This window comes from Acipenser ruthenus, unplaced genomic scaffold, assembly GCF_902713425.1.
Source record: "Acipenser ruthenus unplaced genomic scaffold, fAciRut3.2 maternal haplotype, whole genome shotgun sequence".
Classification (NCBI taxonomy): Eukaryota; Metazoa; Chordata; class Actinopteri; order Acipenseriformes; family Acipenseridae; genus Acipenser; species Acipenser ruthenus.
Genome location: NW_026708609.1, coordinates 22,501 through 43,165, shown reverse-complemented (window position 1 = coordinate 43,165; position 20,665 = coordinate 22,501). Strand labels below are relative to the sequence as shown.

The 20,665-nt window shown below is 47.3% G+C and overlaps 39 non-coding genes across 39 annotated transcripts; 20 read left to right on the top strand and 19 right to left on the bottom strand.

Moving 5' to 3' along the window:
• Positions 1 to 42: 42 nt before the first annotated feature.
• On the bottom strand, positions 43 to 114 carry trnap-ugg (transfer RNA proline (anticodon UGG)). Its single transcript has one exon. It is a non-coding gene; the product is annotated as a tRNA-Pro (tRNA).
• A 1,040-nt stretch (positions 115 to 1,154) lies between these two features.
• Positions 1,155 to 1,226, top strand: trnap-agg (transfer RNA proline (anticodon AGG)). Its single transcript has one exon. It is a non-coding gene; the product is annotated as a tRNA-Pro (tRNA).
• Positions 1,227 to 1,679: 453 nt separating this feature from the next.
• Positions 1,680 to 1,750, top strand: trnag-gcc (transfer RNA glycine (anticodon GCC)). The gene has a single exon. It is a non-coding gene; the product is annotated as a tRNA-Gly (tRNA).
• Positions 1,751 to 1,825: 75 nt separating this feature from the next.
• trnad-guc (transfer RNA aspartic acid (anticodon GUC)) lies at positions 1,826 to 1,897 on the bottom strand. Its single transcript has one exon. It is a non-coding gene; the product is annotated as a tRNA-Asp (tRNA).
• A 128-nt stretch (positions 1,898 to 2,025) lies between these two features.
• On the bottom strand, positions 2,026 to 2,097 carry trnap-ugg (transfer RNA proline (anticodon UGG)). The gene has a single exon. It is a non-coding gene; the product is annotated as a tRNA-Pro (tRNA).
• Positions 2,098 to 3,141: 1,044 nt separating this feature from the next.
• On the top strand, positions 3,142 to 3,213 carry trnap-agg (transfer RNA proline (anticodon AGG)). The gene has a single exon. It is a non-coding gene; the product is annotated as a tRNA-Pro (tRNA).
• Positions 3,214 to 3,666: 453 nt separating this feature from the next.
• On the top strand, positions 3,667 to 3,737 carry trnag-gcc (transfer RNA glycine (anticodon GCC)). The gene has a single exon. It is a non-coding gene; the product is annotated as a tRNA-Gly (tRNA).
• A 75-nt stretch (positions 3,738 to 3,812) lies between these two features.
• trnad-guc (transfer RNA aspartic acid (anticodon GUC)) lies at positions 3,813 to 3,884 on the bottom strand. The gene has a single exon. It is a non-coding gene; the product is annotated as a tRNA-Asp (tRNA).
• A 128-nt stretch (positions 3,885 to 4,012) lies between these two features.
• trnap-ugg (transfer RNA proline (anticodon UGG)) lies at positions 4,013 to 4,084 on the bottom strand. The gene has a single exon. It is a non-coding gene; the product is annotated as a tRNA-Pro (tRNA).
• A 1,032-nt stretch (positions 4,085 to 5,116) lies between these two features.
• On the top strand, positions 5,117 to 5,188 carry trnap-agg (transfer RNA proline (anticodon AGG)). The gene has a single exon. It is a non-coding gene; the product is annotated as a tRNA-Pro (tRNA).
• Positions 5,189 to 5,641: 453 nt separating this feature from the next.
• On the top strand, positions 5,642 to 5,712 carry trnag-gcc (transfer RNA glycine (anticodon GCC)). The gene has a single exon. It is a non-coding gene; the product is annotated as a tRNA-Gly (tRNA).
• A 75-nt stretch (positions 5,713 to 5,787) lies between these two features.
• On the bottom strand, positions 5,788 to 5,859 carry trnad-guc (transfer RNA aspartic acid (anticodon GUC)). Its single transcript has one exon. It is a non-coding gene; the product is annotated as a tRNA-Asp (tRNA).
• Positions 5,860 to 5,988: 129 nt separating this feature from the next.
• On the bottom strand, positions 5,989 to 6,060 carry trnap-ugg (transfer RNA proline (anticodon UGG)). The gene has a single exon. It is a non-coding gene; the product is annotated as a tRNA-Pro (tRNA).
• Positions 6,061 to 7,095: 1,035 nt separating this feature from the next.
• trnap-agg (transfer RNA proline (anticodon AGG)) lies at positions 7,096 to 7,167 on the top strand. Its single transcript has one exon. It is a non-coding gene; the product is annotated as a tRNA-Pro (tRNA).
• A 464-nt stretch (positions 7,168 to 7,631) lies between these two features.
• trnag-gcc (transfer RNA glycine (anticodon GCC)) lies at positions 7,632 to 7,702 on the top strand. Its single transcript has one exon. It is a non-coding gene; the product is annotated as a tRNA-Gly (tRNA).
• A 75-nt stretch (positions 7,703 to 7,777) lies between these two features.
• On the bottom strand, positions 7,778 to 7,849 carry trnad-guc (transfer RNA aspartic acid (anticodon GUC)). The gene has a single exon. It is a non-coding gene; the product is annotated as a tRNA-Asp (tRNA).
• Positions 7,850 to 7,977: 128 nt separating this feature from the next.
• Positions 7,978 to 8,049, bottom strand: trnap-ugg (transfer RNA proline (anticodon UGG)). Its single transcript has one exon. It is a non-coding gene; the product is annotated as a tRNA-Pro (tRNA).
• Positions 8,050 to 9,078: 1,029 nt separating this feature from the next.
• trnap-agg (transfer RNA proline (anticodon AGG)) lies at positions 9,079 to 9,150 on the top strand. The gene has a single exon. It is a non-coding gene; the product is annotated as a tRNA-Pro (tRNA).
• Positions 9,151 to 9,603: 453 nt separating this feature from the next.
• On the top strand, positions 9,604 to 9,674 carry trnag-gcc (transfer RNA glycine (anticodon GCC)). The gene has a single exon. It is a non-coding gene; the product is annotated as a tRNA-Gly (tRNA).
• A 75-nt stretch (positions 9,675 to 9,749) lies between these two features.
• trnad-guc (transfer RNA aspartic acid (anticodon GUC)) lies at positions 9,750 to 9,821 on the bottom strand. Its single transcript has one exon. It is a non-coding gene; the product is annotated as a tRNA-Asp (tRNA).
• A 129-nt stretch (positions 9,822 to 9,950) lies between these two features.
• On the bottom strand, positions 9,951 to 10,022 carry trnap-ugg (transfer RNA proline (anticodon UGG)). The gene has a single exon. It is a non-coding gene; the product is annotated as a tRNA-Pro (tRNA).
• Positions 10,023 to 11,057: 1,035 nt separating this feature from the next.
• trnap-agg (transfer RNA proline (anticodon AGG)) lies at positions 11,058 to 11,129 on the top strand. The gene has a single exon. It is a non-coding gene; the product is annotated as a tRNA-Pro (tRNA).
• A 464-nt stretch (positions 11,130 to 11,593) lies between these two features.
• Positions 11,594 to 11,664, top strand: trnag-gcc (transfer RNA glycine (anticodon GCC)). Its single transcript has one exon. It is a non-coding gene; the product is annotated as a tRNA-Gly (tRNA).
• Positions 11,665 to 11,739: 75 nt separating this feature from the next.
• Positions 11,740 to 11,811, bottom strand: trnad-guc (transfer RNA aspartic acid (anticodon GUC)). Its single transcript has one exon. It is a non-coding gene; the product is annotated as a tRNA-Asp (tRNA).
• A 128-nt stretch (positions 11,812 to 11,939) lies between these two features.
• Positions 11,940 to 12,011, bottom strand: trnap-ugg (transfer RNA proline (anticodon UGG)). The gene has a single exon. It is a non-coding gene; the product is annotated as a tRNA-Pro (tRNA).
• A 1,029-nt stretch (positions 12,012 to 13,040) lies between these two features.
• Positions 13,041 to 13,112, top strand: trnap-agg (transfer RNA proline (anticodon AGG)). The gene has a single exon. It is a non-coding gene; the product is annotated as a tRNA-Pro (tRNA).
• A 452-nt stretch (positions 13,113 to 13,564) lies between these two features.
• On the top strand, positions 13,565 to 13,635 carry trnag-gcc (transfer RNA glycine (anticodon GCC)). The gene has a single exon. It is a non-coding gene; the product is annotated as a tRNA-Gly (tRNA).
• A 76-nt stretch (positions 13,636 to 13,711) lies between these two features.
• trnad-guc (transfer RNA aspartic acid (anticodon GUC)) lies at positions 13,712 to 13,783 on the bottom strand. The gene has a single exon. It is a non-coding gene; the product is annotated as a tRNA-Asp (tRNA).
• Positions 13,784 to 13,911: 128 nt separating this feature from the next.
• trnap-ugg (transfer RNA proline (anticodon UGG)) lies at positions 13,912 to 13,983 on the bottom strand. Its single transcript has one exon. It is a non-coding gene; the product is annotated as a tRNA-Pro (tRNA).
• A 1,046-nt stretch (positions 13,984 to 15,029) lies between these two features.
• trnap-agg (transfer RNA proline (anticodon AGG)) lies at positions 15,030 to 15,101 on the top strand. The gene has a single exon. It is a non-coding gene; the product is annotated as a tRNA-Pro (tRNA).
• A 453-nt stretch (positions 15,102 to 15,554) lies between these two features.
• trnag-gcc (transfer RNA glycine (anticodon GCC)) lies at positions 15,555 to 15,625 on the top strand. The gene has a single exon. It is a non-coding gene; the product is annotated as a tRNA-Gly (tRNA).
• Positions 15,626 to 15,900: 275 nt separating this feature from the next.
• On the bottom strand, positions 15,901 to 15,972 carry trnap-ugg (transfer RNA proline (anticodon UGG)). Its single transcript has one exon. It is a non-coding gene; the product is annotated as a tRNA-Pro (tRNA).
• Positions 15,973 to 17,015: 1,043 nt separating this feature from the next.
• trnap-agg (transfer RNA proline (anticodon AGG)) lies at positions 17,016 to 17,087 on the top strand. Its single transcript has one exon. It is a non-coding gene; the product is annotated as a tRNA-Pro (tRNA).
• Positions 17,088 to 17,539: 452 nt separating this feature from the next.
• Positions 17,540 to 17,610, top strand: trnag-gcc (transfer RNA glycine (anticodon GCC)). The gene has a single exon. It is a non-coding gene; the product is annotated as a tRNA-Gly (tRNA).
• Positions 17,611 to 17,686: 76 nt separating this feature from the next.
• trnad-guc (transfer RNA aspartic acid (anticodon GUC)) lies at positions 17,687 to 17,758 on the bottom strand. Its single transcript has one exon. It is a non-coding gene; the product is annotated as a tRNA-Asp (tRNA).
• A 128-nt stretch (positions 17,759 to 17,886) lies between these two features.
• trnap-ugg (transfer RNA proline (anticodon UGG)) lies at positions 17,887 to 17,958 on the bottom strand. The gene has a single exon. It is a non-coding gene; the product is annotated as a tRNA-Pro (tRNA).
• Positions 17,959 to 18,987: 1,029 nt separating this feature from the next.
• trnap-agg (transfer RNA proline (anticodon AGG)) lies at positions 18,988 to 19,059 on the top strand. The gene has a single exon. It is a non-coding gene; the product is annotated as a tRNA-Pro (tRNA).
• Positions 19,060 to 19,512: 453 nt separating this feature from the next.
• On the top strand, positions 19,513 to 19,583 carry trnag-gcc (transfer RNA glycine (anticodon GCC)). Its single transcript has one exon. It is a non-coding gene; the product is annotated as a tRNA-Gly (tRNA).
• Positions 19,584 to 19,859: 276 nt separating this feature from the next.
• On the bottom strand, positions 19,860 to 19,931 carry trnap-ugg (transfer RNA proline (anticodon UGG)). The gene has a single exon. It is a non-coding gene; the product is annotated as a tRNA-Pro (tRNA).
• Positions 19,932 to 20,665: the final 734 nt, after the last annotated feature.

The window sequence follows — 20,665 nt, the reverse complement described above, 5'->3', positions numbered from 1 at the left end:
ATCGAAAACAGTATAGTACAAAACAATTAAAAAAAAAAAAACGGGCTCGTCCGGGATTTGAACCCGGGACCTCTCGCACCCAAAGCGAGAATCATACCCCTAGACCAACGAGCCAGCTTTCGGTTTTATCCGGCGGCCGACGCGTGATTCAGTCTCTGGCAGCAAAATAAGTGCAGCATGACCAGAGTCACCGTTCCGTCTGCCGGTGCGGAATGCTGCTGGCACCTCAGAGGAGGGGGGGCTTAATACTCGCCAACGCAACCTTCTTTATTTTTTGGCATTCTTATAGTGCTGCTTTTTTTTTTTTTTTTTTTTTTTTTTTTTTTTTTAAATTCGCAGCACGAAAACTAGGATTCACATGTGTTTCACGTAACACTTTTTCAATTCATTCATCTGGTCACAGTGTTTTACCGCTACAGCAGGACCCGGCAATGCTTTTAATGCAATCGGCATTAAAAGCTGCCACGTCAGTGGAGAACTGCACGAGTACTCTCGCTCTCATTTCAGACAAGGGGATTTGAATTGCCTTCTAGCCGCTCTCGCTCACGCCGGGCGCCGTGGCGTGTGTCTGTAATGCCAGCTACAGGGGCAGGTTGAGGCTGGCGGATCGCTTGAGCACGGGAGCTCTGTGCTGCAACTGGCTGTGCCGATCGGGAGTCCGCACTTAGCACGGCATCGACATGGCATTTCTGGGGGAGCTCGTGAATGCCAGGTCGTCTAAGGAGGGGTGAACCGGCCCAGGTCGGGAACGGAGCAGGTCAAAACCCCCGTGTCGCACCAGTAGTGGGACTGCTCCTGTGAGCGGATGTTGCAGTGCATCCTTTGCAAAACAACGAAACCCAGCCTCCTTTTTTTTCTATTTATTTTTTGAAGTACATGCTGACTAACTGATCCATTCCAAACATATCAAAACGAAATCCCACCTAAACTACTTTCCTCATTTATAGCGACCGCTTCTCGATGAACATAGAAATGCTAGCCGCCAGTTAAAGAAGTCAGACGGCCCAAACAGGCAACAGCACACAGCTCGGAGACACGGCAAAATTACAGTGGTCTCGACAGGTACACCCAATAGAAAAACGTCTCCCATCTAACAGAACAGCTAGGTCTGCACTTCTTTGGAAACTCGGGGGACCACAACAGTGGCAGGCGCTGGCTCGTTGGTCTAGGGGTATGATTCTCGCTTAGGGTGCGAGAGGTCCCGGGTTCAAATCCCGGACGAGCCCGTTTTTAATTCTTTTGTATTACACTTTTCCAATTACTATGCATTGCCGATACGCACGCTCAAATTCCATGAACAACAATATCACAGCGACCAAGGGCTGATTGCACAATGGTTAAACGAGGACTGCAGTCTTTGTTGAGTCTGCAAAGCAACTGCTTATGCATTAAACACAATTCTGACGTAACAGACTATAAAACCATTCAGCATCGAGTTTCTGTAGTTTATACAGCACTGTTTATTTTGGTAACGCATGTGCTTGTTTTTTTTTTTTTTTTTTGGTATGTAGTTTAAAACAACCACAAAACTAGTGTAACAGATGGGCATTTTGTAGGTACAATTGTTTGTGTACATGTACAATCTAGCACTAGAACGGGTTAATTCATCTTTTCACACTGCACTAGATGCTGCTAATACATTACCTACCTCAAGCAAACCTCAAGCAAACGTCAAGCAAGCATTGGTGGTTCAGTGGTAGAATTCTCGCCTGCCACGCGGGAGGCCCGGGTTCGATTCCCGGCCAATGCAACCTTCTTTTTTACTTTATGTATACAATTACAGCCACACGCACCTGCCTTCAATCAGTAAAAAAAAAAAAAAAATCTCCCCGTCGGGGAATTGAACCCCGGTCTCCCGCGTGACAGGCGGGGATACTGACCACTATACTAACGAGGAAGGCACACGCTCCCTGCCACTATGGCAACGCATTTAGTTGCAAAGCGTCTAAGTCAAAACTGCCTGCTGAGCTTAATGGTTTACGGATCGAAAACAGTATAGTACAAAACAATTAAAAAAAAAAAAACGGGCTCGTCCGGGATTTGAACCCGGGACCTCTCGCACCCAAAGCGAGAATCATACCCCTAGACCAACGAGCCAGCTTTCGGTTTTATCCGGCGGCCGACGCGTGATTCAGTCTCTGGCAGCAAAATAAGTGCAGCATGACCAGAGTCCCGTTCCGTCTGCCGGTGCGGAATGCTGCTGGCACCTCAGAGGAGGGGGGGCTTAATACTCGCCAACGCAACCTTCTTTATTTTTTGGCATTCTTATAGTGCTGCTTTTTTTTTTTTTTTTTTTTTTTTTTTTTTTTTTTTTTTAAATTCGCAGCACGAAAACTAGGATTCACATGTGTTTCACGTAACACTTTTTCAATTCATTCATCTGGTCACAGTGTTTTACCGCTACAGCAGGACCCGGCAATGCTTTTAATGCAATCGGCATTAAAAGCTGCCACGTCAGTGGAGAACTGCACGAGTACTCTCGCTCTCATTTCAGACAAGGGGATTTGAATTGCCTTCTAGCCGCTCTCGCTCACGCCGGGCGCCGTGGCGTGTGTCTGTAATGCCAGCTACAGGGGCAGGTTGAGGCTGGCGGATCGCTTGAGCACGGGAGCTCTGTGCTGCAACTGGCTGTGCCGATCGGGAGTCCGCACTTAGCACGGCATCGACATGGCATTTCTGGGGGAGCTCGTGAATGCCAGGTCGTCTAAGGAGGGGTGAACCGGCCCAGGTCGGGAACGGAGCAGGTCAAAACCCCCGTGTCGCACCAGTAGTGGGACTGCTCCTGTGAGCGGATGTTGCAGTGCATCCTTTGCAAAACAACGAAACCCAGCCTCCTTTTTTTTCTATTTATTTTTTGAAGTACATGCTGACTAACTGATCCATTCCAAACATATCAAAACGAAATCCCACCTAAACTACTTTCCTCATTTATAGCGACCGCTTCTCGATGAACATAGAAATGCTAGCCGCCAGTTAAAGAAGTCAGACGGCCCAAACAGGCAACAGCACACAGCTCGGAGACACGGCAAAATTACAGTGGTCTCGACAGGTACACCCAATAGAAAAACGTCTCCCATCTAACAGAACAGCTAGGTCTGCACTTCTTTGGAAACTCGGGGGACCACAACAGTGGCAGGCGCTGGCTCGTTGGTCTAGGGGTATGATTCTCGCTTAGGGTGCGAGAGGTCCCGGGTTCAAATCCCGGACGAGCCCGTTTTTAATTCTTTTGTATTACACTTTTCCAATTACTATGCATTGCCGATACGCACGCTCAAATTCCATGAACAACAATATCACAGCGACCAAGGGCTGATTGCACAATGGTTAAACGAGGACTGCAGTCTTTGTTGAGTCTGCAAAGCAACTGCTTATGCATTAAACACAATTCTGACGTAACAGACTATAAAACCATTCAGCATCGAGTTTCTGTAGTTTATACAGCACTGTTTATTTTGGTAACGCATGTGCTTGTTTTTTTTTTTTTTTTTTGGTATGTAGTTTAAAACAACCACAAAACTAGTGTAACAGATGGGCATTTTGTAGGTACAATTGTTTGTGTACATGTACAATCTAGCACTAGAACGGGTTAATTCATCTTTTCACACTGCACTAGATGCTGCTAATACATTACCTACCTCAAGCAAACCTCAAGCAAACGTCAAGCAAGCATTGGTGGTTCAGTGGTAGAATTCTCGCCTGCCACGCGGGAGGCCCGGGTTCGATTCCCGGCCAATGCAACCTTCTTTTTTACTTTATGTATACAATTACAGCCACACGCACCTGCCTTCAATCAGTAAAAAAAAAAAAAAAATCTCCCCGTCGGGGAATTGAACCCCGGTCTCCCGCGTGACAGGCGGGGATACTGACCACTATACTAACGAGGAAGGCACACGCTCCCTGCCACTATGGCAACGCATTTAGTTGCAAAGCGTCTAAGTCAAAACTGCCTGCTGAGCTTAATGGTTTACGGATCGAAAACAGTATAGTACAAAACAATTAAAAAAAAAAAAACGGGCTCGTCCGGGATTTGAACCCGGGACCTCTCGCACCCAAAGCGAGAATCATACCCCTAGACCAACGAGCCAGCTTTCGGTTTTATCCGGCGGCCGACGCGTGATTCAGTCTCTGGCAGCAAAATAAGTGCAGCATGACCAGAGTCCCGTTCCGTCTGCCGGTGCGGAATGCTGCTGGCACCTCAGAGGAGGGGGGGCTTAATACTCGCCAACGCAACCTTCTTTATTTTTTGGCATTCTTATAGTGCTGCTTTTTTTTTTTTTTTTTTTTTTTTTTTAAATTCGCAGCACGAAAACTAGGATTCACATGTGTTTCACGTAACACTTTTTCAATTCATTCATCTGGTCACAGTGTTTTACCGCTACAGCAGGACCCGGCAATGCTTTTAATGCAATCGGCATTAAAAGCTGCCACGTCAGTGGAGAACTGCACGAGTACTCTCGCTCTCATTTCAGACAAGGGGATTTGAATTGCCTTCTAGCCGCTCTCGCTCACGCCGGGCGCCGTGGCGTGTGTCTGTAATGCCAGCTACAGGGGCAGGTTGAGGCTGGCGGATCGCTTGAGCACGGGAGCTCTGTGCTGCAACTGGCTGTGCCGATCGGGAGTCCGCACTTAGCACGGCATCGACATGGCATTTCTGGGGGAGCTCGTGAATGCCAGGTCGTCTAAGGAGGGGTGAACCGGCCCAGGTCGGGAACGGAGCAGGTCAAAACCCCCGTGTCGCACCAGTAGTGGGACTGCTCCTGTGAGCGGATGTTGCAGTGCATCCTTTGCAAAACAACGAAACCCAGCCTCCTTTTTTTTCTATTTATTTTTTGAAGTACATGCTGACTAACTGATCCATTCCAAACATATCAAAACGAAATCCCACCTAAACTACTTTCCTCATTTATAGCGACCGCTTCTCGATGAACATAGAAATGCTAGCCGCCAGTTAAAGAAGTCAGACGGCCCAAACAGGCAACAGCACACAGCTCGGAGACACGGCAAAATTACAGTGGTCTCGACAGGTACACCCAATAGAAAAACGTCTCCCATCTAACAGAACAGCTAGGTCTGCACTTCTTTGGAAACTCGGGGGACCACAACAATGGCAGGCGCTGGCTCGTTGGTCTAGGGGTATGATTCTCGCTTAGGGTGCGAGAGGTCCCGGGTTCAAATCCCGGACGAGCCCGTTTTTAATTCTTTTGTATTACACTTTTCCAATTACTATGCATTGCCGATACGCACGCTCAAATTCCATGAACAACAATATCACAGCGACCAAGGGCTGATTGCACAATGGTTAAACGAGGACTGCAGTCTTTGTTGAGTCTGCAAAGCAACTGCTTATGCATTAAACACAATTCTGACGTAACAGACTATAAAACCATTCAGCATCGAGTTTCTGTAGTTTATACAGCACTGTTTATTTTGGTAACGCATGTGCTTGTTTTTTTTTTTTTTTTTTGGTATGTAGTTTAAAACAACCACAAAACTAGTGTAACAGATGGGCATTTTGTAGGTACAATTGTTTGTGTACATGTACAATCTAGCACTAGAACGGGTTAATTCATCTTTTCACACTGCACTAGATGCTGCTAATACATTACCTACCTCAAGCAAACCTCAAGCAAACGTCAAGCAAGCATTGGTGGTTCAGTGGTAGAATTCTCGCCTGCCACGCGGGAGGCCCGGGTTCGATTCCCGGCCAATGCAACCTTCTTTTTTACTTTATGTATACAATTACAGCCACACGCACCTGCCTTCAATCAGTAAAAAAAAAAAAAAAATCTCCCCGTCGGGGAATTGAACCCCGGTCTCCCGCGTGACAGGCGGGGATACTGACCACTATACTAACGAGGAAGGCACACGCTCCCTGCCACTATGGCAACGCATTTAGTTGCAAAGCGTCTAAGTCAAAACTGCCTGCTGAGCTTAATGGTTTACGGATCGAAAACAGTATAGTACAAAACAATTAAAAAAAAAAAAAACGGGCTCGTCCGCGATTTGAACCCGGGACCTCTCGCACCCAAAGCGAGAATCATACCCCTAGACCAACGAGCCAGCTTTCGGTTTTATCCGGCGGCCGACGCGTGATTCAGTCTCTGGCAGCAAAATAAGTGCAGCATGACCAGAGTCCCGTTCCGTCTGCCGGTGCGGAATGCTGCTGGCACCTCAGAGGAGGGGGGGCTTAATACTCGCCAACGCAACCTTCTTTATTTTTTGGCATTCTTATAGTGCTGCTTTTTTTTTTTTTTTTTTTTTTTTTTTTTTAAATTCGCAGCACGAAAACTAGGATTCACATGTGTTTCACGTAACACTTTTTCAATTCATTCATCTGGTCACAGTGTTTTACCGCTACAGCAGGACCCGGCAATGCTTTTAATGCAATCGGCATTAAAAGCTGCCACGTCAGTGGAGAACTGCACGAGTACTCTCGCTCTCATTTCAGACAAGGGGATTTGAATTGCCTTCTAGCCGCTCTCGCTCACGCCGGGCGCCGTGGCGTGTGTCTGTAATGCCAGCTACAGGGGCAGGTTGAGGCTGGCGGATCGCTTGAGCACGGGAGCTCTGTGCTGCAACTGGCTGTGCCGATCGGGAGTCCGCACTTAGCACGGCATCGACATGGCATTTCTGGGGGAGCTCGTGAATGCCAGGTCGTCTAAGGAGGGGTGAACCGGCCCAGGTCGGGAACGGAGCAGGTCAAAACCCCCGTGTCGCACCAGTAGTGGGACTGCTCCTGTGAGCGGATGTTGCAGTGCATCCTTTGCAAAACAACGAAACCCAGCCTCCTTTTTTTTCTATTTATTTTTTGAAGTACATGCTGACTAACTGATCCATTCCAAACATATCAAAACGAAATCCCACCTAAACTACTTTCCTCATTTATAGCGACCGCTTCTCGATGAACATAGAAATGCTAGCCGCCAGTTAAAGAAGTCAGACGGCCCAAACAGGCAACAGCACACAGCTCGGAGACACGGCAAAATTACAGTGGTCTCGACAGGTACACCCAATAGAAAAACGTCTCCCATCTAACAGAACAGCTAGGTCTGCACTTCTTTGGAAACTCGGGGGACCACAACAGTGGCAGGCGCTGGCTCGTTGGTCTAGGGGTATGATTCTCGCTTAGGGTGCGAGAGGTCCCGGGTTCAAATCCCGGACGAGCCCGTTTTTAATTCTTTTGTATTACACTTTTCCAATTACTATGCATTGCCGATACGCACGCTCAAATTCCATGAACAACAATATCACAGCGACCAAGGGCTGATTGCACAATGGTTAAACGAGGACTGCAGTCTTTGTTGAGTCTGCAAAGCAACTGCTTATGCATTAAACACAATTCTGACGTAACAGACTATAAAACCATTCAGCATCGAGTTTCTGTAGTTTATACAGCACTGTTTATTTTGGTAACGCATGTGCTTGTTTTTTTTTTTTTTTTTTGGTATGTAGTTTAAAACAACCACAAAACTAGTGTAACAGATGGGCATTTTGTAGGTACAATTGTTTGTGTACATGTACAATCTAGCACTAGAACGGGTTAATTCATCTTTTCACACTGCACTAGATGCTGCTAATACATTACCTACCTCAAGCAAACCTCAAGCAAACCTCAAGCAAACGTCAAGCAAGCATTGGTGGTTCAGTGGTAGAATTCTCGCCTGCCACGCGGGAGGCCCGGGTTCGATTCCCGGCCAATGCAACCTTCTTTTTTACTTTATGTATACAATTACAGCCACACGCACCTGCCTTCAATCAGTAAAAAAAAAAAAAAAATCTCCCCGTCGGGGAATTGAACCCCGGTCTCCCGCGTGACAGGCGGGGATACTGACCACTATACTAACGAGGAAGGCACACGCTCCCTGCCACTATGGCAACGCATTTAGTTGCAAAGCGTCTAAGTCAAAACTGCCTGCTGAGCTTAATGGTTTACGGATCGAAAACAGTATAGTACAAAACAATTAAAAAAAAAAAAACGGGCTCGTCCGGGATTTGAACCCGGGACCTCTCGCACCCAAAGCGAGAATCATACCCCTAGACCAACGAGCCAGCTTTCGGTTTTATCCGGCGGCCGACGCGTGATTCAGTCTCTGGCAGCAAAATAAGTGCAGCATGACCAGAGTCCCGTTCCGTCTGCCGGTGCGGAATGCTGCTGGCACCTCAGAGGAGGGGGGGCTTAATACTCGCCAACGCAACCTTCTTTATTTTTTGGCATTCTTATAGTGCTGCTTTTTTTTTTTTTTTTTTTTTTTTAAATTCGCAGCACGAAAACTAGGATTCACATGTGTTTCACGTAACACTTTTTCAATTCATTCATCTGGTCACAGTGTTTTACCGCTACAGCAGGACCCGGCAATGCTTTTAATGCAATCGGCATTAAAAGCTGCCACGTCAGTGGAGAACTGCACGAGTACTCTCGCTCTCATTTCAGACAAGGGGATTTGAATTGCCTTCTAGCCGCTCTCGCTCACGCCGGGCGCCGTGGCGTGTGTCTGTAATGCCAGCTACAGGGGCAGGTTGAGGCTGGCGGATCGCTTGAGCACGGGAGCTCTGTGCTGCAACTGGCTGTGCCGATCGGGAGTCCGCACTTAGCACGGCATCGACATGGCATTTCTGGGGGAGCTCGTGAATGCCAGGTCGTCTAAGGAGGGGTGAACCGGCCCAGGTCGGGAACGGAGCAGGTCAAAACCCCCGTGTCGCACCAGTAGTGGGACTGCTCCTGTGAGCGGATGTTGCAGTGCATCCTTTGCAAAACAACGAAACCCAGCCTCCTTTTTTTTCTATTTATTTTTTGAAGTACATGCTGACTAACTGATCCATTCCAAACATATCAAAACGAAATCCCACCTAAACTACTTTCCTCATTTATAGCGACCGCTTCTCGATGAACATAGAAATGCTAGCCGCCAGTTAAAGAAGTCAGACGGCCCAAACAGGCAACAGCACACAGCTCGGAGACACGGCAAAATTACAGTGGTCTCGACAGGTACACCCAATAGAAAAACGTCTCCCATCTAACAGAACAGCTAGGTCTGCACTTCTTTGGAAACTCGGGGGACCACAACAATGGCAGGCGCTGGCTCGTTGGTCTAGGGGTATGATTCTCGCTTAGGGTGCGAGAGGTCCCGGGTTCAAATCCCGGACGAGCCCGTTTTTAATTCTTTTGTATTACACTTTTCCAATTACTATGCATTGCCGATACGCACGCTCAAATTCCATGAACAACAATATCACAGCGACCAAGGGCTGATTGCACAATGGTTAAACGAGGACTGCAGTCTTTGTTGAGTCTGCAAAGCAACTGCTTATGCATTAAACACAATTCTGACGTAACAGACTATAAAACCATTCAGCATCGAGTTTCTGTAGTTTATACAGCACTGTTTATTTTGGTAACGCATGTGCTTGTTTTTTTTTTTTTTTTTTGGTATGTAGTTTAAAACAACCACAAAACTAGTGTAACAGATGGGCATTTTGTAGGTACAATTGTTTGTGTACATGTACAATCTAGCACTAGAACGGGTTAATTCATCTTTTCACACTGCACTAGATGCTGCTAATACATTACCTACCTCAAGCAAACCTCAAGCAAACGTCAAGCAAGCATTGGTGGTTCAGTGGTAGAATTCTCGCCTGCCACGCGGGAGGCCCGGGTTCGATTCCCGGCCAATGCAACCTTCTTTTTTACTTTATGTATACAATTACAGCCACACGCACCTGCCTTCAATCAGTAAAAAAAAAAAAAAAATCTCCCCGTCGGGGAATTGAACCCCGGTCTCCCGCGTGACAGGCGGGGATACTGACCACTATACTAACGAGGAAGGCACACGCTCCCTGCCACTATGGCAACGCATTTAGTTGCAAAGCGTCTAAGTCAAAACTGCCTGCTGAGCTTAATGGTTTACGGATCGAAAACAGTATAGTACAAAACAATTAAAAAAAAAAAAAACGGGCTCGTCCGCGATTTGAACCCGGGACCTCTCGCACCCAAAGCGAGAATCATACCCCTAGACCAACGAGCCAGCTTTCGGTTTTATCCGGCGGCCGACGCGTGATTCAGTCTCTGGCAGCAAAATAAGTGCAGCATGACCAGAGTCCCGTTCCGTCTGCCGGTGCGGAATGCTGCTGGCACCTCAGAGGAGGGGGGGCTTAATACTCGCCAACGCAACCTTCTTTATTTTTTGGCATTCTTATAGTGCTGCTTTTTTTTTTTTTTTTTTTTTTTTTTTTTTAAATTCGCAGCACGAAAACTAGGATTCACATGTGTTTCACGTAACACTTTTTCAATTCATTCATCTGGTCACAGTGTTTTACCGCTACAGCAGGACCCGGCAATGCTTTTAATGCAATCGGCATTAAAAGCTGCCACGTCAGTGGAGAACTGCACGAGTACTCTCGCTCTCATTTCAGACAAGGGGATTTGAATTGCCTTCTAGCCGCTCTCGCTCACGCCGGGCGCCGTGGCGTGTGTCTGTAATGCCAGCTACAGGGGCAGGTTGAGGCTGGCGGATCGCTTGAGCACGGGAGCTCTGTGCTGCAACTGGCTGTGCCGATCGGGAGTCCGCACTTAGCACGGCATCGACATGGCATTTCTGGGGGAGCTCGTGAATGCCAGGTCGTCTAAGGAGGGGTGAACCGGCCCAGGTCGGGAACGGAGCAGGTCAAAACCCCCGTGTCGCACCAGTAGTGGGACTGCTCCTGTGAGCGGATGTTGCAGTGCATCCTTTGCAAAACAACGAAACCCAGCCTCCTTTTTTTTCTATTTATTTTTTGAAGTACATGCTGACTAACTGATCCATTCCAAACATATCAAAACGAAATCCCACCTAAACTACTTTCCTCATTTATAGCGACCGCTTCTCGATGAACATAGAAATGCTAGCCGCCAGTTAAAGAAGTCAGACGGCCCAAACAGGCAACAGCACACAGCTCGGAGACACGGCAAAATTACAGTGGTCTCGACAGGTACACCCAATAGAAAAACGTCTCCCATCTAACAGAACAGCTAGGTCTGCACTTCTTTGGAAACTCGGGGGACCACAACAGTGGCAGGCGCTGGCTCGTTGGTCTAGGGGTATGATTCTCGCTTAGGGTGCGAGAGGTCCCGGGTTCAAATCCCGGACGAGCCCGTTTTTAATTCTTTTGTATTACACTTTTCCAATTACTATGCATTGCCGATACGCACGCTCAAATTCCATGAACAACAATATCACAGCGACCAAGGGCTGATTGCACAATGGTTAAACGAGGACTGCAGTCTTTGTTGAGTCTGCAAAGCAACTGCTTATGCATTAAACACAATTCTGACGTAACAGACTATAAAACCATTCAGCATCGAGTTTCTGTAGTTTATACAGCACTGTTTATTTTGGTAACGCATGTGCTTGTTTTTTTTTTTTTTTTTTGGTATGTAGTTTAAAACAACCACAAAACTAGTGTAACAGATGGGCATTTTGTAGGTACAATTGTTTGTGTACATGTACAATCTAGCACTAGAACGGGTTAATTCATCTTTTCACACTGCACTAGATGCTGCTAATACATTACCTACCTCAAGCAAACCTCAAGCAAACCTCAAGCAAACGTCAAGCAAGCATTGGTGGTTCAGTGGTAGAATTCTCGCCTGCCACGCGGGAGGCCCGGGTTCGATTCCCGGCCAATGCAACCTTCTTTTTTACTTTATGTATACAATTACAGCCACACGCACCTGCCTTCAATCAGTAAAAAAAAAAAAAAAATCTCCCCGTCGGGGAATTGAACCCCGGTCTCCCGCGTGACAGGCGGGGATACTGACCACTATACTAACGAGGAAGGCACACGCTCCCTGCCACTATGGCAACGCATTTAGTTGCAAAGCGTCTAAGTCAAAACTGCCTGCTGAGCTTAATGGTTTACGGATCGAAAACAGTATAGTACAAAACAATTAAAAAAAAAAAAACGGGCTCGTCCGGGATTTGAACCCGGGACCTCTCGCACCCAAAGCGAGAATCATACCCCTAGACCAACGAGCCAGCTTTCGGTTTTATCCGGCGGCCGACGCGTGATTCAGTCTCTGGCAGCAAAATAAGTGCAGCATGACCAGAGTCCCGTTCCGTCTGCCGGTGCGGAATGCTGCTGGCACCTCAGAGGAGGGGGGGCTTAATACTCGCCAACGCAACCTTCTTTATTTTTTGGCATTCTTATAGTGCTGCTTTTTTTTTTTTTTTTTTTTTTTTAAATTCGCAGCACGAAAACTAGGATTCACATGTGTTTCACGTAACACTTTTTCAATTCATTCATCTGGTCACAGTGTTTTACCGCTACAGCAGGACCCGGCAATGCTTTTAATGCAATCGGCATTAAAAGCTGCCACGTCAGTGGAGAACTGCACGAGTACTCTCGCTCTCATTTCAGACAAGGGGATTTGAATTGCCTTCTAGCCGCTCTCGCTCACGCCGGGCGCCGTGGCGTGTGTCTGTAATGCCAGCTACAGGGGCAGGTTGAGGCTGGCGGATCGCTTGAGCACGGGAGCTCTGTGCTGCAACTGGCTGTGCCGATCGGGAGTCCGCACTTAGCACGGCATCGACATGGCATTTCTGGGGGAGCTCGTGAATGCCAGGTCGTCTAAGGAGGGGTGAACCGGCCCAGGTCGGGAACGGAGCAGGTCAAAACCCCCGTGTCGCACCAGTAGTGGGACTGCTCCTGTGAGCGGATGTTGCAGTGCATCCTTTGCAAAACAACGAAACCCAGCCTCCTTTTTTTTCTATTTATTTTTTGAAGTACATGCTGACTAACTGATCCATTCCAAACATATCAAAACGAAATCCCACCTAAACTACTTTCCTCATTTATAGCGACCGCTTCTCGATGAACATAGAAATGCTAGCCGCCAGTTAAAGAAGTCAGACGGCCCAAACAGGCAACAGCACACAGCTCGGAGACACGGCAAAATTACAGTGGTCTCGACAGGTACACCCAATAGAAAAACGTCTCCCATCTAACAGAACAGCTAGGTCTGCACTTCTTTGGAAACTCGGGGGACCACAACAGTGGCAGGCGCTGGCTCGTTGGTCTAGGGGTATGATTCTCGCTTAGGGTGCGAGAGGTCCCGGGTTCAAATCCCGGACGAGCCCGTTTTTAATTCTTTTGTATTACACTTTTCCAATTACTATGCATTGCCGATACGCACGCTCAAATTCCATGAACAACAATATCACAGCGACCAAGGGCTGATTGCACAATGGTTAAACGAGGACTGCAGTCTTTGTTGAGTCTGCAAAGCAACTGCTTATGCATTAAACACAATTCTGACGTAACAGACTATAAAACCATTCAGCATCGAGTTTCTGTAGTTTATACAGCACTGTTTATTTTGGTAACGCATGTGCTTGTTTTTTTTTTTATTTTTTTTATGTAGTTTAAAACAACCACAAAACTAGTGTAACAGATGGGCATTTTGTAGGTACAATTGTTTGTGTACATGTACAATCTAGCACTAGAACGGGTTAATTCATCTTTTCACACTGCACTAGATGCTGCTAATACATTACCTACCTCAAGCAAACCTCAAGCAAACGTCAAGCAAGCATTGGTGGTTCAGTGGTAGAATTCTCGCCTGCCACGCGGGAGGCCCGGGTTCGCTTCCCGGCCAATGCAACCTTCTTTTTTACTTTATGTATACAATTACAGCCACACGCACCTGCCTTCAATCAGTAAAAAAAAAAAAAAAAATCTCCCCGTCGGGGAATTGAACCCCGGTCTCCCGCGTGACAGGCGGGGATACTGACCACTATACTAACGAGGAAGGCACACGCTCCCTGCCACTATGGCAACGCATTTAGTTGCAAAGCGTCTAAGTCAAAACTGCCTGCTGAGCTTAATGGTTTACGGATCGAAAACAGTATAGTACAAAACAATTAAAAAAAAAAAAACGGGCTCGTCCGGGATTTGAACCCGGGACCTCTCGCACCCAAAGCGAGAATCATACCCCTAGACCAACGAGCCAGCTTTCGGTTTTATCCGGCGGCCGACGCGTGATTCAGTCTCTGGCAGCAAAATAAGTGCAGCATGACCAGAGTCCCGTTCCGTCTGCCGGTGCGGAATGCTGCTGGCACCTCAGAGGAGGGGGGGCTTAATACTCGCCAACGCAACCTTCTTTATTTTTTGGCATTCTTATAGTGCTGCTTTTTTTTTTTTTTTTTTTTTTTTTTTTTTTTTTTTTTTTTAAATTCGCAGCACGAAAACTAGGATTCACATGTGTTTCACGTAACACTTTTTCAATTCATTCATCTGGTCACAGTGTTTTACCGCTACAGCAGGACCCGGCAATGCTTTTAATGCAATCGGCATTAAAAGCTGCCACGTCAGTGGAGAACTGCACGAGTACTCTCGCTCTCATTTCAGACAAGGGGATTTGAATTGCCTTCTAGCCGCTCTCGCTCACGCCGGGCGCCGTGGCGTGTGTCTGTAATGCCAGCTACAGGGGCAGGTTGAGGCTGGCGGATCGCTTGAGCACGGGAGCTCTGTGCTGCAACTGGCTGTGCCGATCGGGAGTCCGCACTTAGCACGGCATCGACATGGCATTTCTGGGGGAGCTCGTGAATGCCAGGTCGTCTAAGGAGGGGTGAACCGGCCCAGGTCGGGAACGGAGCAGGTCAAAACCCCCGTGTCGCACCAGTAGTGGGACTGCTCCTGTGAGCGGATGTTGCAGTGCATCCTTTGCAAAACAACGAAACCCAGCCTCCTTTTTTTTCTATTTATTTTTTGAAGTACATGCTGACTAACTGATCCATTCCAAACATATCAAAACGAAATCCCACCTAAACTACTTTCCTCATTTATAGCGACCGCTTCTCGATGAACATAGAAATGCTAGCCGCCAGTTAAAGAAGTCAGACGGCCCAAACAGGCAACAGCACACAGCTCGGAGACACGGCAAAATTACAGTGGTCTCGACAGGTACACCCAATAGAAAAACGTCTCCCATCTAACAGAACAGCTAGGTCTGCACTTCTTTGGAAACTCGGGGGACCACAACAGTGGCAGGCGCTGGCTCGTTGGTCTAGGGGTATGATTCTCGCTTAGGGTGCGAGAGGTCCCGGGTTCAAATCCCGGACGAGCCCGTTTTTAATTCTTTTGTATTACACTTTTCCAATTACTATGCATTGCCGATACGCACGCTCAAATTCCATGAACAACAATATCACAGCGACCAAGGGCTGATTGCACAATGGTTAAACGAGGACTGCAGTCTTTGTTGAGTCTGCAAAGCAACTGCTTATGCATTAAACACAATTCTGACGTAACAGACTATAAAACCATTCAGCATCGAGTTTCTGTAGTTTATACAGCACTGTTTATTTTGGTAACGCATGTGCTTGTTTTTTTTTTTTTTTTTTGGTATGTAGTTTAAAACAACCACAAAACTAGTGTAACAGATGGGCATTTTGTAGGTACAATTGTTTGTGTACATGTACAATCTAGCACTAGAACGGGTTAATTCATCTTTTCACACTGCACTAGATGCTGCTAATACATTACCTACCTCAAGCAAACCTCAAGCAAACGTCAAGCAAGCATTGGTGGTTCAGTGGTAGAATTCTCGCCTGCCACGCGGGAGGCCCGGGTTCGATTCCCGGCCAATGCAACCTTCTTTTTTACTTTATGTATACAATTACAGCCACACGCACCTGCCTTCAATCAGTAAAAAAAAAAAAAAATCTCCCCGTCGGGGAATTGAATCCCGGTCTCCCGCGTGACAGGCGGGGATACTGACCACTATACTAACGAGGAAGGCACACGCTCCCTGCCACTATGGCAACGCATTTAGTTGCAAAGCGTCTAAGTCAAAACTGCCTGCTGAGCTTAATGGTTTACGGATCGAAAACAGTATAGTACAAAACAATTAAAAAAAAAAAAAACGGGCTCGTCCGGGATTTGAACCCGGGACCTCTCGCACCCAAAGCGAGAATCATACCCCTAGACCAACGAGCCAGCTTTCGGTTTTATCCGGCGGCCGACGCGTGATTCAGTCTCTGGCAGCAAAATAAGTGCAGCATGACCAGAGTCCCGTTCCGTCTGCCGGTGCGGAATGCTGCTGGCACCTCAGAGGAGGGGGGGCTTAATACTCGCCAACGCAACCTTCTTTATTTTTTGGCATTCTTATAGTGCTGCTTTTTTTTTTTTTTTTTTTTTTTTTTTTTTTTTTTTTTAAATTCGCAGCACGAAAACTAGGATTCACATGTGTTTCACGTAACACTTTTTCAATTCATTCATCTGGTCACAGTGTTTTACCGCTACAGCAGGACCCGGCAATGCTTTTAATGCAATCGGCATTAAAAGCTGCCACGTCAGTGGAGAACTGCACGAGTACTCTCGCTCTCATTTCAGACAAGGGGATTTGAATTGCCTTCTAGCCGCTCTCGCTCACGCCGGGCGCCGTGGCGTGTGTCTGTAATGCCAGCTACAGGGGCAGGTTGAGGCTGGCGGATCGCTTGAGCACGGGAGCTCTGTGCTGCAACTGGCTGTGCCGATCGGGAGTCCGCACTTAGCACGGCATCGACATGGCATTTCTGGGGGAGCTCGTGAATGCCAGGTCGTCTAAGGAGGGGTGAACCGGCCCAGGTCGGGAACGGAGCAGGTCAAAACCCCCGTGTCGCACCAGTAGTGGGACTGCTCCTGTGAGCGGATGTTGCAGTGCATCCTTTGCAAAACAACGAAACCCAGCCTCCTTTTTTTTCTATTTATTTTTTGAAGTACATGCTGACTAACTGATCCATTCCAAACATATCAAAACGAAATCCCACCTAAACTACTTTCCTCATTTATAGCGACCGCTTCTCGATGAACATAGAAATGCTAGCCGCCAGTTAAAGAAGTCAGACGGCCCAAACAGGCAACAGCACACAGCTCGGAGACACGGCAAAATTACAGTGGTCTCGACAGGTACACCCAATAGAAAAACGTCTCCCATCTAACAGAACAGCTAGGTCTGCACTTCTTTGGAAACTCGGGGGACCACAACAGTGGCAGGCGCTGGCTCGTTGGTCTAGGGGTATGATTCTCGCTTAGGGTGCGAGAGGTCCCGGGTTCAAATCCCGGACGAGCCCGTTTTTAATTCTTTTGTATTACACTTTTCCAATTACTATGCATTGCCGATACGCACGCTCAAATTCCATGAACAACAATATCACAGCGACCAAGGGCTGATTGCACAATGGTTAAACGAGGACTGCAGTCTTTGTTGAGTCTGCAAAGCAACTGCTTATGCATTAAACACAATTCTGACGTAACAGACTATAAAACCATTCAGCATCGAGTTTCTGTAGTTTATACAGCACTGTTTATTTTGGTAACGCATGTGCTTGTTTTTTTTTTAATTTTTTTTATGTAGTTTAAAACAACCACAAAACTAGTGTAACAGATGGGCATTTTGTAGGTACAATTGTTTGTGTACATGTACAATCTAGCACTAGAACGGGTTAATTCATCTTTTCACACTGCACTAGATGCTGCTAATACATTACCTACCTCAAGCAAACCTCAAGCAAACGTCAAGCAAGCATTGGTGGTTCAGTGGTAGAATTCTCGCCTGCCACGCGGGAGGCCCGGGTTCGCTTCCCGGCCAATGCAACCTTCTTTTTTACTTTATGTATACAATTACAGCCACACGCACCTGCCTTCAATCAGTAAAAAAAAAAAAAAAAATCTCCCCGTCGGGGAATTGAACCCCGGTCTCCCGCGTGACAGGCGGGGATACTGACCACTATACTAACGAGGAAGGCACACGCTCCCTGCCACTATGGCAACGCATTTAGTTGCAAAGCGTCTAAGTCAAAACTGCCTGCTGAGCTTAATGGTTTACGGATCGAAAACAGTATAGTACAAAACAATTAAAAAAAAAAAAACGGGCTCGTCCGGGATTTGAACCCGGGACCTCTCGCACCCAAAGCGAGAATCATACCCCTAGACCAACGAGCCAGCTTTCGGTTTTATCCGGCGGCCGACGCGTGATTCAGTCTCTGGCAGCAAAATAAGTGCAGCATGACCAGAGTCCCGTTCCGTCTGCCGGTGCGGAATGCTGCTGGCACCTCAGAGGAGGGGGGGCTTAATACTCGCCAACGCAACCTTCTTTATTTTTTGGCATTCTTATAGTGCTGCTTTTTTTTTTTTTTTTTTTTTTTTAAATTCGCAGCACGAAAACTAGGATTCACATGTGTTTCACGTAACACTTTTTCAATTCATTCATCTGGTCACAGTGTTTTACCGCTACAGCAGGACCCGGCAATGCTTTTAATGCAATCGGCATTAAAAGCTGCCACGTCAGTGGAGAACTGCACGAGTACTCTCGCTCTCATTTCAGACAAGGGGATTTGAATTGCCTTCTAGCCGCTCTCGCTCACGCCGGGCGCCGTGGCGTGTGTCTGTAATGCCAGCTACAGGGGCAGGTTGAGGCTGGCGGATCGCTTGAGCACGGGAGCTCTGTGCTGCAACTGGCTGTGCCGATCGGGAGTCCGCACTTAGCACGGCATCGACATGGCATTTCTGGGGGAGCTCGTGAATGCCAGGTCGTCTAAGGAGGGGTGAACCGGCCCAGGTCGGGAACGGAGCAGGTCAAAACCCCCGTGTCGCACCAGTAGTGGGACTGCTCCTGTGAGCGGATGTTGCAGTGCATCCTTTGCAAAACAACGAAACCCAGCCTCCTTTTTTTTCTATTTATTTTTTGAAGTACATGCTGACTAACTGATCCATTCCAAACATATCAAAACGAAATCCCACCTAAACTACTTTCCTCATTTATAGCGACCGCTTCTCGATGAACATAGAAATGCTAGCCGCCAGTTAAAGAAGTCAGACGGCCCAAACAGGCAACAGCACACAGCTCGGAGACACGGCAAAATTACAGTGGTCTCGACAGGTACACCCAATAGAAAAACGTCTCCCATCTAACAGAACAGCTAGGTCTGCACTTCTTTGGAAACTCGGGGGACCACAACAGTGGCAGGCGCTGGCTCGTTGGTCTAGGGGTATGATTCTCGCTTAGGGTGCGAGAGGTCCCGGGTTCAAATCCCGGACGAGCCCGTTTTTAATTCTTTTGTATTACACTTTTCCAATTACTATGCATTGCCGATACGCACGCTCAAATTCCATGAACAACAATATCACAGCGACCAAGGGCTGATTGCACAATGGTTAAACGAGGACTGCAGTCTTTGTTGAGTCTGCAAAGCAACTGCTTATGCATTAAACACAATTCTGACGTAACAGACTATAAAACCATTCAGCATCGAGTTTCTGTAGTTTATACAGCACTGTTTATTTTGGTAACGCATGTGCTTGTTTTTTTTTTTTTTTTTTGGTATGTAGTTTAAAACAACCACAAAACTAGTGTAACAGATGGGCATTTTGTAGGTACAATTGTTTGTGTACATGTACAATCTAGCACTAGAACGGGTTAATTCATCTTTTCACACTGCACTAGATGCTGCTAATACATTACCTACCTCAAGCAAACCTCAAGCAAACGTCAAGCAAGCATTGGTGGTTCAGTGGTAGAATTCTCGCCTGCCACGCGGGAGGCCCGGGTTCGATTCCCGGCCAATGCAACCTTCTTTTTTACTTTATGTATACAATTACAGCCACACGCACCTGCCTTCAATCAGTAAAAAAAAAAAAAAAATCTCCCCGTCGGGGAATTGAATCCCGGTCTCCCGCGTGACAGGCGGGGATACTGACCACTATACTAACGAGGAAGGCACACGCTCCCTGCCACTATGGCAACGCATTTAGTTGCAAAGCGTCTAAGTCAAAACTGCCTGCTGAGCTTAATGGTTTACGGATCGAAAACAGTATAGTACAAAACAATTAAAAAAAAAAAAAACGGGCTCGTCCGGGATTTGAACCCGGGACCTCTCGCACCCAAAGCGAGAATCATACCCCTAGACCAACGAGCCAGCTTTCGGTTTTATCCGGCGGCCGACGCGTGATTCAGTCTCTGGCAGCAAAATAAGTGCAGCATGACCAGAGTCCCGTTCCGTCTGCCGGTGCGGAATGCTGCTGGCACCTCAGAGGAGGGGGGGCTTAATACTCGCCAACGCAACCTTCTTTATTTTTTGGCATTCTTATAGTGCTGCTTTTTTTTTTTTTTTTTTTTTTTTTTTTTTTTTTTTATTTTTTAAATTCGCAGCACGAAAACTAGGATTCACATGTGTTTCACGTAACACTTTTTCAATTCATTCATCTGGTCACAGTGTTTTACCGCTACAGCAGGACCCGGCAATGCTTTTAATGCAATCGGCATTAAAAGCTGCCACGTCAGTGGAGAACTGCACGAGTACTCTCGCTCTCATTTCAGACAAGGGGATTTGAATTGCCTTCTAGCCGCTCTCGCTCACGCCGGGCGCCGTGGCGTGTGTCTGTAATGCCAGCTACAGGGGCAGGTTGAGGCTGGCGGATCGCTTGAGCACGGGAGCTCTGTGCTGCAACTGGCTGTGCCGATCGGGAGTCCGCACTTAGCACGGCATCGACATGGCATTTCTGGGGGAGCTCGTGAATGCCAGGTCGTCTAAGGAGGGGTGAACCGGCCCAGGTCGGGAACGGAGCAGGTCAAAACCCCCGTGTCGCACCAGTAGTGGGACTGCTCCTGTGAGCGGATGTTGCAGTGCATCCTTTGCAAAACAACGAAACC